The 15,112-nt window shown below is 38.8% G+C and overlaps 1 long non-coding RNA gene across 1 annotated transcript; it reads right to left on the reverse strand.

Moving 5' to 3' along the window:
• Positions 1–713: 713 nt before the first annotated feature.
• Positions 714–3,824, reverse strand: LOC124899665. The gene is made up of 2 exons (XR_007056940.1): positions 3,582–3,824; positions 714–1,925 (listed from the first exon to the last, which is right to left on the reverse strand). It is a non-coding gene; the product is annotated as an uncharacterized LOC124899665 (long non-coding RNA).
• Between the last annotated feature and the right edge of the window lie 11,288 nt (positions 3,825–15,112).

Here is a 15,112-nt window from a genome sequence, read left to right on the forward strand (position 1 = left end):
GTCAAAGATATTGATGATATATCATTTAGTATCGGTTCACAATGTGACATAACATTTTGAGATCTTATCACTTCATTATTCTCAGGTACATGAACTTCTCAAACTATCCTTCATTCGTTCACTTTCTATAGTAGCCACCCTCAACTTAGATAATTTGCTCGAGTTGAGGTGCACAATGTCCAAGGAGGGACTAGGGCCAAAATAAAGTTTTAACAATAAAGAAGGGTAAGTTTCAGGTGTTGAATAAAAAGTATCATTACACCTCTATAGTTTAGGTTAGACTTTTAAAGTTAGGTGGACTTGTCTGGAAGATGGCCTGTGATCCGAACCCATTTAATCAAGTATCACTTCACAAAATTGAACAGACAAAGTTCTAGCTGTATACACCAAGTAAGAAATGCATCAAATCCTCACATGCACCAATAATGAACTAATACTTATGCTACTAATTTTTAGAATTGTGCTAAACAGAAACATGTTTGCTCAGTCTAAAGATTCCAATGCCAAGCATAGATCCACAAGGGTCAATCATCACAAGGTATATACAAACGAATAGTTTTGAAGGTAGTTCTTATTTATCAAAATCCAATGAATCCAATAGTTCAACAACTTTTCATTCAATCATTATCTTTCAACACACACAATATGTACATACCAGAGAAATAAAATAGTGCATATTTATAATGACATGAAAACAATAAAAACATACAGTGTAGAAGTAATAAAATAATGCATATTTATAATCACATGAAAACAATAAAAACATACAATACAATAAAATTCTAAACATGCCAATTCTCTTAGATAGCGCACGAGGGAAAAGAACACAGGCAACAAAAACTCCCATGGTGACAGATTTCACACAAGCACCCACCCTGCACTAAAATATATGCATTGTCCTCAATGGATTCTAAATAAAGTACAAGGGAGTAGAATACTTGAACAACTATTAGGCTTGTGAATCTGTCGAGTCATGAGAGGCCTCCCTGGCCTCAGCAACAGTAGTAGTGACCCCGACGGTGACCGGGGTGCTCAAATTAGCCACTTCCTCAGTGACTTGAGTAGGAATAGGTAGTGGAGCTGGCCTGTGTCCACTTTATTAACCCTCACTAGTGGACACGCTTGCAACTTCATCTTCAACTCGTTTATTCTTGCTTCTTCATCTATTCTTGATCTTCTCATTGCTCTTTACACTGCCCTTTCCTCTGGTGTCTCATCTTGATGTCTTCTCTTCCTAGACAGCTATTTCTCAACACTTTTAGTACAACTTTTCCCTTATCTTTCATCTGTCTACCAATGAGGTCCACAATATCTACTTCTTTATCAATTTATACTAAAGCCAAATCAAAGATGCTCAGACCTGGTTGCCTTTTCAACTCCGCATATCAACCTGTTCTTATTTTAGCTCGGCTGTGAACCTGGCTAAGTCTAGAATTAAAATCTCTCTCAACTTGTTATTCACTCGCTCCTCCATGTCATCCATTCGCACGTGCAGGTTCTCACACAACTTCATAGCCTTAGCCACTAGTCTGTTCGCAAACAATTTAAACTCTTTTGCCTATATATTCAACTGCCACTCAAATTTCTATTGTGCTTTAACCATTTTTACAAATATCTTCTGGGTTATCCTGTAATCCGAGTATCTTGGTGGCATGGAAGTGGTATCTGCTGTGTCTGTCATTGAAGGTGTAGGTATGGACCCAAAAGTTGCAGAATTACCGTGTAGAACAATAGTAGCTAAAGGAAACGACATACCTGATGGTGCATCTTATGCCTCTGGTGTAGGTTCAGATTGTGTCCCAAATGTTGAAGGCTTATGAACACTCATCTCAAACTTTGTGTCATCCTTCGTCTTTTCAATATCTTGCCTCCTCGTAGCTTGAATCTCATTATCCACTCCTCGGATGGTTGGCACGTTTGCTTTCCTGCAAAACTCAGTGATTAGGCATAGGAATGGTAGTACACTGGATGTCTTGTATGCCCACAAAAATATTTCATCACTAATTATCTACCCAAAATCAATCTTCAATCCTTCTATCAAGCATGGCACCAACACTACTCTCTAGGGGTTAAGATTTGTATCTCCTCCCATCGATATTAGCCTTAGCCTGACAATGGACCACTAAAACTTTGCCCTAAAGCTTAAGGATGATTTTGCAATTCTTTCTCTGTGTTGCAACCACTACGGATTTCTATCATCTACCAAAACACGAGCTAGCCATAGTCGCTGATCAGGTGTTGTGGCCATCAGATGCTCAAGCTTTGGTGTGATAGTGTGAGCATTGTACTTCGAACTAAACAAGATTTGGTTGAGATCATTTATATTAACTGTCACCCTTCTCACTAGAACTCTTGTACTATTTTTCTTATCTTCCACTCTTGATCCTTTCGGGCAATCTTTCTCCAGTATCACCATATAATTAGCAAAATATTCACGAGCTATATTTGGGTAGTATGATCCTGGAGGCTTTCACAGACATCCCAATTCATATTCATTGAATCTTCTTTCTAGGTCCGGGTACTCATGAAGGCCAGTTGTGACAATTTGATGTTCTTCTGCAATGGGCCTCTTCATATTTCTACTTTGATTCGATTGGAGCCCATCACAGAAGTGTTTCTTCGAATCCTTAACTTTCCATCTAATAGATTCCTGAACCTCTGGGTCCTTGCTCCTGATTAGATCGCCCTCTTCATATTCTGGATCTATTTTAGGATCAGCGGTGACCTCTTTTCCTCCTTCAACCTCAGGGCTTGAGCTTGAACTGCCATTATTCTCACTGCTACTTTCACTGTTAGCCCCCACACTCGATAATTCACTTTCCTCATCAAAATGGGGGGTGGTTGATTTTTTTTTTTTTGCTTTGATGAGTGTGGTAGGCTGGGTCCACAGTATTGCCTTCCAGTTCATTTCTGGTCCTTGAGGTAGTGGTTTTACGGGTTGGTCAAGATCAGTCCCCATCTCTCCTCGAAGGCAGCTTCTAAGTCATATTACCTTAGTTAGGAGAAAAACACCACACATAGCTATTAGTGAGAAAAAAAGAAAAGAATTTTGATTCTACTTAAAGGTCGACGGTCGAGTTGACGGGAAATTGCAGTTGCGATAGGCCATCGCCTAGATCATCGCCCTCAGGCAGTGTTTTAGTGACCATACGATGGTGAAACTAACGGTCTTTCACAGAGTTGATGGTCCGTCACTTCGACTATCAATGGTATCCAAGAACCATTAATAGTTAATGCTTCGCCTATGGATACAACGATGACCCATCGCAAAGGGGACAATCCGTTAGTCTGTTCGTCGGTAAGCCATAATTCAATTTTATATTTTTTTGGGCATTCTGTCGAACACTTGGTGTGCCTGTTCTTTTAATTCGATAGAAATCTCAAATTTCACTCGAAATTCCATCAATATTCATGCTATAATAGTGTTACTCAACCTTCAACCCATACAAACTCCAACATTATAAAGCAAACACTCCTTTTATTTACTCATAAAAACAAGTTGGAGAACAAATCTACCCATACTAATCATTTCAACCATTAAAAGGGTAACCCTATGAAGAATCAATGGCTAAGAAACACACCTGGGCTTGTAATGCAACTTCCCAATTACTTGAACTTTATAAAAATTAACCAAAGAAAAAAAAGAATTGATTTTTCAATAAAGAGGACTTAATGAAGTGAATGATAGAACAATGAGATGGTTTGCAGGATTTAAATCGCAAAGAGAAGGAGCTGAAAAGTTAGTGGGGGATTGAATGTGATTTAAAATGGATGATTATTGTAGTTTCAAGTGTTTCAGAAATTGGAGTAGGAGAAGTCGTGCATTCACCTGGTAACCGCTTTAATTTTTATAAGTAAATTGAGCTTGGGTCGGGTCATGGGCCTAATTAAAAAGTAGGAAAAATTACAGAGACAAGACTATAATTATAATAAATAACAACACTTTTTTAAAATTATAACTTATAGCAAAAGTAGTAATATTTTACCCACTTCATAGTAATAGAAGAATATATATTTTTCAGTTGTGCATATGTATTTTTGAGTAATACATATATATTTGTATATGTATTTATATAGCAACATTTTACTTAAATACAAATACAATTTGCTATTTTTCATAATTATGAAACTGTTGCTATAAAAGTTATAATTAAGGCTACAGAGTTGCTATTTCTGAAATTTTCCCTAAAAAGTATGCACTTGGGTTGGCCCAAATATTGCTGCCTTGAGACCCGCTCCGATGGTCATAAAGATGGTCCGCCACTGAGGTAACAAACCATCACGATGATCATCACTATTTACTGGAACTGAAGTCGATCAGCTAATGGGTAACATACACAGCGACGGTCCGTTGCTAGACTGATAATCCATTTTAACACCCGTCACACCTTATCCGATTTATAAGGTAAGCTGTGCCAATTGCGATAGTTCCCATGACGGTCCGTCCCATGACTGACAGTCCGTCGGGTATCCTGTCCCTACTTATTCAGAATACTTTTCCTCTTATATTCTTGCAATTACAACTCTTGCACACTCAACACAGAGATTAATCCTACAAGTGAATCAAAAATAACTATCTATATAGTTTTACAACACATAATGGGTTGCCTCGGACTAGCTCCTGATTTAATGTTGCGGTACGACTCAGTTATCCGGATTACTCAAACTCATCAAGATAAATCATAGACATTACTTTTAGCTCATATATTGAACCAATGTATTTATTTGATCCTTTGTCGATTTACCTTGAACACACTTTTGTCTTTGTTTTTTAGTTCAGCCACCTTAGATGGAAAAACTTGAGTTATTTTGAAAGGTCTCGACCACTTTGATTTTAGGGTTTTTTTGGGAAAAGCTTGAATCTCAAGTTGAACAACAGTACCCAATCAACCACTTAGAAGTCTCTTCTTTTAATTCTCTGATTATGGTATCACTTCATCCTCTCCTTGTAAAGATCAACCCATTCATAAGCTCGAAGACAAGTTCAACTTCATTCCAACTTCTTGAGTGCCCATAACGCCTTATATTTAAGTTCCACTAGCAAGTGACAAGCTTTACTAAAAACTAGTTGGTAAGGATACATTCAGATTGGCGCTTAAAAGTTGTTCAATATACCCAAAAAACATCATCAAGTTTTCTCAACCAATCACTTTTGTTTGCATTGACGATCTTGGCCAAGATAGACTTAATCTCCCTGTTTGACACTTCTACTTGCCCACTAGTTTGGCGATCAAATTCTTGGTGGGAAGCATCAATTTTATAATGTTTTAATAACGGCTCACGCTTTTTTAATGATTTTTTTTATGGTTATGCCGGCGATGATAGGTGGATCTGGTAATTGGTCTGTTTCGATTCTGATGAGAATTAGCGATATTAGCGAACTGATCTCTAGGCTTTCCAAGACTGACCTTAGACAGAGAAGTCGCTTTCCAGTCTTCAAAAAGAGAAGATCCATCTGTCATTCCTATTGAGGGTGGTTTAGTTCGTTTGGGACACGTGGGCCAGGAAGCTCTAGGCAATTCTTATAATTATGGTCGATCATGGTTCAACTCCATGTAGGTGATAAAGTGTGGCTACCTTATGTTTCTTCACCCCATACTTAGCCGAAGTTGTCAAAAAATTTGTTGCAAAAGTGAGAACCTCCATCACTTATTATGGTTCTTGGAACACCAAAATAAGAGAAAATATTCTATCTAAAAAATGCATCACTCTCATACCTTCATTATCTGCTCGATCCATAGCTTCTACCCAATTGGACACATAGTCAACATCTACCACGATATACTTAAGACCATAAGAACTCATAAAGGGACCCATGAAATCTATGCCCCATACATCAAACAGCTCTACTTCTAGCATTTTACCTCATGTAAAAACTTTTTCTTTTGATGAAAACTGAGGTTGCCTGGAATAATGTCACTGACCATATAATTTGCAGAATCTGCATGGCACCAGATCAAGAGTAGCAGCAAGAAGTTGCTCATTAGGAAAAGAGTCATTAATTTCCAACTCTTTCAAAAATTTTCCTTCATTCTCTAACCGATATATATGGACCAAAACTTGATTCTCACACTCTTTCTTGTCTTTGACTTCAAAGCCAAGATCATGCAATATCAACACCCATCTAATTAGCCTTAGTTAGGCGTCCTTATTCGCCATTAAGTATCTTATCGATGCATGGTCTGTATGCACCAACACCTTTATTCCCAATAAGTACCAAAAAAATTTTGAAAGCATAAACCACGGCTAGGAGCTCCTGCTCCATAATAGTGTAGTTGTTTTATGCTTCATTCAATGCTTTACTGGCGTAATATATGAGATGAAAGGGTTTTTCCTTTTTTTTCCCAAGAACAACCCCAAGTTCCACCCTGCTTACATCACACATCACTTCAAACGGTTTGGACCAATCTGGACTAATAATTATGGGAGCAATAACTAATTTTTCTTTAAGGCATTGAAAGGCCTTTGAACAATCAGCATCAAACACAAACTTGACTTTCTTTTGCAACAACTTGCAAATTGTATTTGCAAATTTGGAAAAATCATTAATGACCCTCCGGTAGAAGCCTGCATGGCCAAGAAAACTATGTACCCCTTTCACCGAGATAAGAGAAGGTAGTTTTTCAATGACTTCAATCTTTGTTCGGTCAACCTCAATTTCTTTGGCTAAAATTTTATGCCCCAATACTATGACATCCTTCACCATGAAGTGGCATTTTCCCTAGTTACAAACAAGGTTGAAATCCTCACAATGTTGCAATGCATTTCCTAAGTTCACCAGGAATCTATCAAATGAATCACCAATCACTGAAAAAAGCATCCATAACCACTTCTAAAGTGTCTGTTACCATGTCCAAGAAAATAGACATCCTACACCTTTGGAAAGTGGCAGGTGCATTACACAACCCAAACAATATTCTATTAAAATAAAAGGTTCCATATGGACAAGTGAATGCCATTTTTTCTTGATCTTTAGGTGCAATCGATATTTGATTGTAACCTGAGTATCCATCTAAAAGTAATACCAACCTCTTCCTGCCAACTAATCTAGTATTTGGTTTATGAAGGGCATTTGAAAATGATTCTTCCGTGTCCAAGAGTTTAACATCCTATAGTCCATACATACCCTCCACCTGACCACTGGCCTGAGTCAAAATAACTCATTTTTCTCGTTGGATGCCACTATCATACCTCCTTTATCTGGGATACATTGAGCTGTTCTTACCCATTTACTATAAAAAATTAGGTAAACCACTCCTGCATCTAACTACTTTGTTATTTCTTTCTTTGCCACTTCTTACATTAGTAGGTTGAGTCTATGTTGGTGCTCCATAGTGTGAGTTCAATCTTCTTCTAATTGGATCTTATGAGTACTTATCCTTGGTGGAATGCTTATGATATCGATAATCATCCATCTAATGGCCCTCTTGTATCATCTCAATATTGATATAAGAGCATCAACCTGATACTCCACTAAATCAACTGCAATGATCACCAGTAGAGTATTACCTTCACCTAGAAACACATATAAAAGATGGACCTATTCAGGACAAAGATCACCTAATACCGGTGGTTCTTCGATGGAAGGCTTTGCAGGCGTGTAATACCCTGGGAAATTTTTTGTTGAAATTTTGTACATAAACATGTTGGGTTCTATCTTCTAGAATAAATTATAAATTTTTAGTGTGGAATGTATTATATTATGACCCACCATTGCATAGAGTATCAAATAAGCTTTCCAACGATATGTGGATCATCCAAAACGGACACCCGAGCGACGAGTTATGAACATTCCGATCGAACCGTGAATAGTAGTGAACAGTAAAACATGCAGGAAAAAGTATTGAGGCCTGACGTATTTTTGATCCAATTTTAAACGATCATAACTCCTTGTACATAATGATCTGGGTGATATACTATATAGCAACAGAAACCTCTGCAAGTCCTCTTTCCAATGAAATTGCTTTCATCCAATTTATCTATCGAAGCAAAAAGTTATGGTCGATCTACTTCAGTCTATCAAAAGAAAATTTTTGGGTCAACTTCAAACGATCATAACTCCTCGTACACAATGATCTGGGTGAGATACTATATATCAACAGAAAGATGTGAGAGTCCTCTTTCTAATGAAATTGGTTTCATCCAATTTGGATATCATAGTAAAACGTGACGGTTGATCTACTTCAGACTATCAAAATAGTCCACCAAAGGACAGATTCGAGAATTATTTAATTTTTAGGGGCGTTTTGGTCATCCCCCCCACTCAAAATCCATCCAAACCCTATATTAAAGCCAAATTAGAAGCATTATATGTTATATTTTATCAAACTCCCTTAAAAATAAAACCCTAAGCTCCTACATCCAACTTTAAGAACCTCCAAAGTTCACCATTAATTCTGCAAATTTATTCAAGATTCCAAGTTCCTAGTTCAAGAACTCCAAGAACCATCATTCAAAGGCACGATTAACATCTCAAAAATGAGTATTGATCTAAAGTTCATCATTCAAGATATGTGGGGTTTTTCAACAAGAAATCCCTTTCGTTCTTGTGCCCAAAAGTACTTTTCTTTACAAAGGCATGATTTTTATTTAATTTTTTATGAATTTGAAGACTGAACCCATAACTTATGTTGATTATTATGAAATCTTGATGTTTATGATTTTGAAATATGAATTTACATGTTTGGAGATATAAAGCATGAATCTTGAATGATATTTATCATGATTTTGATATTTGGGTTGTAAATCCTCATTGAAAATTGTGTTTTTTTTGAGAAAGTGTGTGTAATAAGTATGTTGATGTTGAATATTTGAGATATTTTAATGATTTGACCTTTTGGTCTTAATGGAGTTGTTTTGAACTCGAGTGTGAAAGAAATCCACAATGTGGTTGATTTTGATAGATGGGAAGCATGATGGCTGCCGATGTATATTTATATATTATTGAAATTGTTTTGTTGTGGATTGACTTTGAAATGATCTGAGCTAAGTTCAAAAGAAATCTTTAGCACCGAGTGGGAGGTATAAAGCGACCTTACTTTTCTAGAACTACGTGCCCTCGTAGGAGTAAGCCTGAGGCTGATTTATTTAGTGATCACTAGTTTGTGTGGATTTGATATCGATAGTCCTACTCTGATGGAAAGGATATGATAGCTCTCCCTAACGTGGGTTGTACGCTGTACTCTATGTAGCTCACATGGTTTATGTCGGTTATAGAATCTCCCAGTGTGTGTGTGTGTGTTTCCTTGTGTCTATGGTGAATGGTGAAGTGATTTGAAAGTGGAATTGTGAAAGTTAATCTTTCGAAAGATTTAAATGATATTTACATAATAAGAATTGATATTCTTGATGAACTAAAAGTGATTGACAAATTATATGATGACTCACATGTGTTATTATACTTATTTCATCCTCTCATGATTATGATGATTTTCTTCGGGCTATGTGAGTCTTTCATACATCCTGCATTTTTCTTATAAATATTTATGATGATGATGTTTATACAACTGCATACACCCCCATATACTTGGTTCCTTTCCATGGTACTGACCCACATCTTCGAATGTGGGCTGTATTTTCTCGGAATGTAGGTTCAGGTGCTCAGTTCTAGGTTCGACAGTCATTCTTCAGGAACGCTGTTCTACATCCTCTGTTGTGGTGAGTCCTCATGTTCCGAGGATGTCATATCTGATGTTGGTTTTATGAAATTGTTTACATTTGATAACTGAGTATGAGTCAGTTAGGGCATGTCTCAATGGCTCGCTGGTTTTATTGATTTTCTTAGAAGCTTGTTAGACTAGGATAGATGTTGGGAGTTGACTAATAAGTCATATTTTGTTATCTTTCTGAAATTATTTTATTCTTGGATGATGATTACTCTATTGATATTTGAGGGTTATTTATGGAAACCTCGTTGATTTGTGTTAAACTGAATAAAAATGGTTCAAAGGGTTAGCTTGGGGCTACTCTAGCCTCAAGCGCCGTGTGATGCTCCAGGACCTATTTTTCGGGGCGTTACAAACTTGGTATTAGAGCCTAAGGTTTTAAGGTGTCCTACGGAGTCTGACAAGCTGTGTTAAGTAGAGTCTTGATCATCGATGTGTAGCGCACCACATTTATGAGAAAGAGGTTACAAGACGTTTTAGGAAAAAATGTGATTCTTTCTTTTAGAAGCCTATCATGCTTAAAGTATCTCTCTCTGCTATTGATTCGTGCTCTTCTCTTTCAGAAATATGCCTCCACGTCGAGCGAGAAAAAATTATGATGGTCAGCAACCTCAACCCGCTGACCTATTGAATGAAAATGTGTCTCATGTTGAATTTTGGGCAGCCTTTCAGGCACTGGCCTAAGCTGTTACTGCAAATATTCAGGCCAACCCGGCCCCGGCTCCACAGCAGTAGGAAGGTAATTCAGCTGCTGCCAGAATCCGTGACTTTATGTGGATGAATCCGCCAGAATTACTCAAGTGATGTATATATCTGAGGAACATAGTGTGGAGTTGGCTGCGTATAGGTTGAAAGACTTTGCTTATGACTGGGTTGTTTCTTGGAGGAAAGGTAGAGGTAAGGGAGTTGTCCCTACAACTTGGCAAGAGTTCTAGGACGCATTCCTGGATAAGTTTTTCCCTTTGGAGATGAGGGAGGCGAAGGTGGAAGAGTTTATGAACCTGGGACAGGGCTCTATGACTGTTAGGAAGTACTTTCTAAAGTTCAATCAGTTGGCCAAGTATGCTCTTGACTTAGTGGCTGGTAATCGGGCTAGTATGAGTAAGTTTGTGACTGGAGTATCTAGTTTTGTGGTTAAAGAGTGTAGGTCCACTATGCTGAATAGTGAGATAAATCTTTCTAGATTGATGACTCATGCCCAACAGATTGAGGCAGACAAGATTAAGGAGAGAGATAGAATGAGTGGGAATAAGAGAGCTAGGTTCGAGCAGCACGGACAGGGTCAGACTAGATTGCAAGGAGGGAGTCGCCCTTAGTATCAGGATCGTTTGTCTATGCCAGCACCGTCATCTGCTAGTGCTCCCGTTCCTAGAGGTAGGTAGGAGCAAGGTACCAGATCTTATGCATCTAGGTCCCAGTACAGTGCTGACAGTAAGCCAAATCGTCCCTTGTATCCTAAGTGTGGTAGGGCTCATTCGGGTGAGTGTTGGGGTGAGAAGAGTGGTTATTTCCGATGTGGTGACATGGGTCACGGAGTTAAAGATTGTCCACAGGATGGACAAAGGCGTCGTGACTATCGCCCTCAGACCCAAACTCAAACTGTTAGTGCTCCAGTTCCAGAGACTCGCCCAGCCCCAGCTCAGGGCACCTCTTCTAGTAATGCTGGCGGGCAATGCCAGAATAGATTCTATGCTTTACCATCCCGCTAAGAATAGGAGGACTCTCTCGATGTTGTTACTGGTACGCTTCGTATATTTCAGTTTGATGTGTATACTTTGTTGGATCCTGGATCCATTTTCTCATATGTAACACCTTTGATTGCTGTGAGTTTTGAAATGAGTCCTGAGATTATTCCTGAGCCTATCCTAGTTTCTACCCCAGTGGGTGATTCGATTATTACCCAGAAAGTGTATAAAAAGTGTCCTGTTACCGTTCTTCATAGAGTCTTGTTGGCTGATCTGATTGAGTTAGACAATTCTGGGTATGGACTAGCTGTATTCTTCTTATGCCTCTATTGATTGTTAGACCTGAGTGGTCAAGTTTTAGTTTTCGGGTGCATCCGTGTTTGAGTGGTCTGGGAATTCTGTGTCACCCAAGAGTCATTTTATCTCTTACCTCAAAGCTAGAAAGCTTATTTCCAAGGGGTGTATTTACTATTTGGTTAGAGTCAAAGACACTAAGTCTGAGACTCCAACTCTCCAGTCTGTTAACGTCGTCAATGAGTTTTCTAATGTCTTTTCGGATGATCTCCCAGGGATACCTCCTGATAGAGAGATAGAGTTTGAGATTTATCTTCTTCTTTGATACTTAGCCCATTTCTATTCCTCCTTACCATATGGCCCCTGCAGAACTTAAGAAGTTGAAAAAGCAACTCAAAGATCTACTAGATAATGGTTTTATAAGGCCCAGTGTTTCTCCTTGGGGTGCTCCTGTGTTGTTTGTAAGAAAGAAAGATGACTCTTTGCGTATGTAGATTGATTACCGCCAACTGAATAAAGTCACCGTAAAAAATAAGTACCCCCTTCCGAGAATAGATAATTTGTTTGAACAATTGCAAGGTGCAAGTTATTTCTCAAAGATAGACCTTCGTTTCGGTTATCATCAACTCAAAGTTAGGGAGTGTGACATCCCAAAAATCGCTTTCCGAACTCGTTATGGCCCTTTTGAGTTTCTTGTTATGTATTTCGGGTTAACTAATGCCCCAGCAGCTTTCATGGACCTCATGAATCGAGTGTTCAGATCATATCTGAATACGTTTGTCATAGTGTTCATTGATGATTTACTGGTGTACTCCCGTAGTGAGGATGAACATTCTGATCATCTCCGAACTATCTTGCAAACCCTTAGATATCAAAAGTTGTTTGCCAAGTTTAATAAGTGTGAGTTTTGGCTAAGGGCAGTTGCTTTTCTGGGTCATATCATTTCTTCCGAGGGTATCAGAGTTGATCCCCAAAAGATCGAAGCTGTTAGAAATTGGCCTAGACGTATTTCTCTGACTGATATTCGAAGTTTCTTGGGTTTAGCTGGCTATTACCGCCGTTTTGTTGAGGGTTTCTCCTCTATAGCGTCTCCTATGACTCGGTTGACCCAAAATAAAGTGAAGTTTTTGTGGTCCGAATCTTGTGAGAAGAGTTTTCAGGAGTTGAAGACTCGACTCACTTCAGCCCCTGTTTTGACTTTGCCTGATGGTGTTGATGGTTTTGTGTTGTACTGTGATGCTTCGAGATTTGGGTTGGGTTGTGTATTGATGCAGAAGGGTAAGGTGATAGCTTATGCTTTTAGACAGTTGAAACCCCATGAGAAAAATTACTCCACCCACAACCTTGAGTTGGCTGTTGTTGTGTTTGCTTTGAAAATCTGGAGACACTATTTTTATGGTGTCCATGTTGATGTTTTCACTGATCATAAGAGTCTGCAGTATGTGTTTACCCAGAGAGAATTGAATCTTAGGCAGAGACGATGGTTAGAATTATTAAAGGAGTATGATATGAGTGTGCTATACCATCCGGGCAAGGCCAATGTTGTGGTGGATACCCTAAGTAGAGTGTCCATGGGTGTTGTTTCGTATGTGGTAGAAGGTAAGAAAGAGTTGGCTCATGATGTACATCGTTTGGATAGATTGGAGGTTAGGTTGTTTGACTCTGCTAAAGGTAGTATAGGAGTTCAGAGTAGTTCCGAATCCTCCTTGGTTTCGGAAGTGAAATAAAAGCAATACTTAGATGCTAGTTTGGTCAGATTGAAGGAGTCAGTCAAGGACCAAAAAGTAGAGGTTTTCTCCCAAGGGGGAGATGGTGTGTTGAGATTGCAGGGTAGTTTGTGTGTCCAGAGTGTTGATGATCTGAGACAGAGGATTATTGCTAAAGCGCACGGGGCGCGATATTCTATTCATCCTGGTGCCACCAAGATGTACCGAGACTTGCGGAAAATCTATTAGCGGAGTGGCATGAAGAAAGATATAGCAGCGTTTGTAGCTAAGTGTGCAACATGCCAACAGGTTAAGGTTGAACACCAAAAACTTGGTGGTATGATGCAAGAATTTAGTAGTCCCACCTGAAAGTGGGAAGAGATAAATATGGACTTCGTGATTAGTTTACCTCTTTCCCGATGCCATCATGATTCCATTTGGGTTGTGGTTGATAGGTTGACTAAGTTTGCTCATTTCTTACCTGTTTATACTTCATATACTGCTGAGGATTATGCTAGATTGTATATCCGAGAGCTAGTCAGACTGCATGGAGTTCCCTTGTCTATCATTTCGGATAGGGGTACTCAGTTCACTTTACAATTTTGGAAAGCTTTTCAGAAGGGTCTTGGTACCCAAGTGCTTTTGAGTTCTGCTTTTCATCCGCAGACCGATGGTCAGGCTGAGCGGACCATCCAGACCTTAGAGGATATGTTAAGAGCTTGTACACTTGACTTTAAGGGAAGTTGGGATGATCATTTACCGTTGATAGAGTTTGCTTACAATAACAGTTTCCACTCTAGTATTGACATGGCTCCGTTTGAAGCCTTATATGGGAGGAAGTATAGATCACCCATAGGTTGGTTCGAGGTGGGTGAAGTGGCTGTGAGTAGTCCTGATTCGGTATTTGAGGCTATGGAAAAGGTTAAGTTGATTAGGGAAAGGTTGAAAACTGCGCAGAGTCTTCAGAAGTCATACGCGGATGTTAGAAAGAGAGACCTTGAATTTGAAGTTGGTGACCTAGTGTATCTGAAAATTTCACCCATGAGGGGGGTGAAGAGATTCGGTAAGAAGGGGAAGCTTAGTCCTCGTTATGTTGGTCCTTACAAAATTCTTAGCCGTGTTGGTAAGGTAGCTTATGAAGTAGAGTTGCCTTCCGAGTTGTCCTCTGTTCATCCAATATTCCATGTCTCCATGCTTAGAAAGCATATTAGCGATGTTGTGGTAGTGGATTCCTCTGCAAGTGCTGACATTCAAGAAAGTCTTTCTTTTGATGAGATTCTTGATTTCAGTGTCCGAAGACTAAGGAACAAAGAAGTTCCCTTTGTCAAGGTGTTGTGGCGAAACCAATCTGTTGAGGGTGAAACTTGGGAAGCTGAGGCGGATATGCGATCCAAGTACCCGCACCTATTTTCCGTGAACTCCGATCAAGTCGAAGGTACTGCTCTTTCCTAAATCATGCACTTTTGATAAATGTTGCAGCAGTTCAACTGTCATTTATTTTGTGTTCAACTGTAGTTTCTTGAATTTATGCATTCTATGTTGCATTCGGAGTGAGAAAAGATGTAGTGATGAGTCTAATGAATGGTTTCAGTTGTATTCTCTATTCCCTATCTAATATTGGCATGTCTAGATTCATTTGAGGACGAATGTTTCCAGGGGGGATAATGTAATACCCCAGGAAATTTTTCATTGCAATTTTGTGCGTAAACGTGTTGGGTTTTATCTTTTAGAATGAATTATAAATTTTTGGTGTGGAATGTCT

The sequence above is a fragment of the Capsicum annuum genome, chromosome 6 (assembly GCF_002878395.1).
Source record: "Capsicum annuum cultivar UCD-10X-F1 chromosome 6, UCD10Xv1.1, whole genome shotgun sequence".
Lineage (NCBI taxonomy): Eukaryota > Viridiplantae > Streptophyta > Magnoliopsida > Solanales > Solanaceae > Capsicum > Capsicum annuum.